At 47.9% G+C, this 1,141-nt stretch overlaps 3 non-coding genes across 3 annotated transcripts; all 3 read left to right on the top strand.

Moving 5' to 3' along the window:
• The first annotated feature begins 12 nt into the window (after positions 1 to 12).
• LOC119343435 lies at positions 13 to 131 on the top strand. Its single transcript, XR_005166094.1, has one exon. It is a non-coding gene; the product is annotated as a 5S ribosomal RNA (ribosomal RNA).
• Positions 132 to 498: 367 nt separating this feature from the next.
• On the top strand, positions 499 to 617 carry LOC119343436. The gene has a single exon (XR_005166096.1). It is a non-coding gene; the product is annotated as a 5S ribosomal RNA (ribosomal RNA).
• Positions 618 to 984: 367 nt separating this feature from the next.
• Positions 985 to 1,103, top strand: LOC119343434. The gene has a single exon (XR_005166093.1). It is a non-coding gene; the product is annotated as a 5S ribosomal RNA (ribosomal RNA).
• The last annotated feature ends 38 nt before the right edge of the window (positions 1,104 to 1,141 follow it).

Raw genomic sequence — 1,141 nt, 5'->3', positions numbered from 1 at the left:
GGGAAACATGTCGGATGCGATCATACCAGCACTAAAGCACCGGATCCCATCAGAACTCCGAAGTTAAGCGTGCTTGGGCGAGAGTAGTACTAGGATGGGTGACCTCCTGGGAAGTCCTCGTGTTGCATTCCTTTTATAATTATTTTTTGCGCCTTGTGACAAACATATCGCACGTGCGTGATATATATTAATCCCGTTATATTATTTTTGACGTTTGCGATATGTTTAAGCTCGATGCTCATTGCTCGCGCGTCTTGGGGCGGCTTTGTGGCGCGAAGAGCGCTTTCTGAAAGGGGTGGAAAAAACTCGTGTTGCTGCGGTATGGAGGGAGGGGTGGAAACCGTGGAAAACTCATCTCCGTGATTGAGCGGGAAAGTAAGTAGTATAGGACATTATCCATTGTTAGGGAACGGTTGTAATGGTAGTGAGAATGTAGAATCGTCTTTGGAGCGGACCTGGGAGTGGCAAGCATAAGGGACGAAGACGGGGAAACATGTCGGATGCGATCATACCAGCACTAAAGCACCGGATCCCATTAGAACTCCGAAGTTAAGCGTGCTTGGGCGAGAGTAGTACTAGGATGGGTGACCTCCTGGGAAGTCCTCGTGTTGCATTCCTTTTATAATTATTTTTTGCGCCTTGTGACAAATATATCGCACGTGCGCGATATATATTAATCCCGTTATATTATTTTTGACGTTTGTGATATGTTTAAGCTCGATGCTCATTGCTCGCGCGTCTTGGGGCGGCTTTGTGGCGCGAAGAGCGCTTTCTGAAAGGGGTGGAAAAAACTCGTGTTGCTGCGGTATGGAGGGAGGGGTGGAAACCGTGGAAAACTCGTCTCCGTGATTGAGCGGGAGAGTAAGTAGTATAGGACACTATCCATTGTTAGGGAACGGTTGTAATGGTAGTGAGAATGTAGAATCGTCTTTGGAGCGGACCTGGGAGTGGCAAGCATAAGGGACGAAGACGGGGAAACATGTCGGATGCGATCATACCAGCACTAAAGCACCGGATCCCATCAGAACTCCGAAGTTAAGCGTGCTTGGGCGAGAGTAGTACTAGGATGGGTGACCTCCTGGGAAGTCCTCGTGTTGCATTCCTTTTATAATTATTTTTTGCGCCTTGTGACAAACATATC

The sequence above is a fragment of the Triticum dicoccoides genome, unplaced genomic scaffold, assembly GCF_002162155.2.
Source record: "Triticum dicoccoides isolate Atlit2015 ecotype Zavitan unplaced genomic scaffold, WEW_v2.0 scaffold127534, whole genome shotgun sequence".
In the NCBI taxonomy this organism is placed as follows: Eukaryota; Viridiplantae; Streptophyta; class Magnoliopsida; order Poales; family Poaceae; genus Triticum; species Triticum dicoccoides.
Note: the sequence above shows the minus strand (reverse complement) of the source record. Positions and strands in the feature narration are given on the sequence as shown.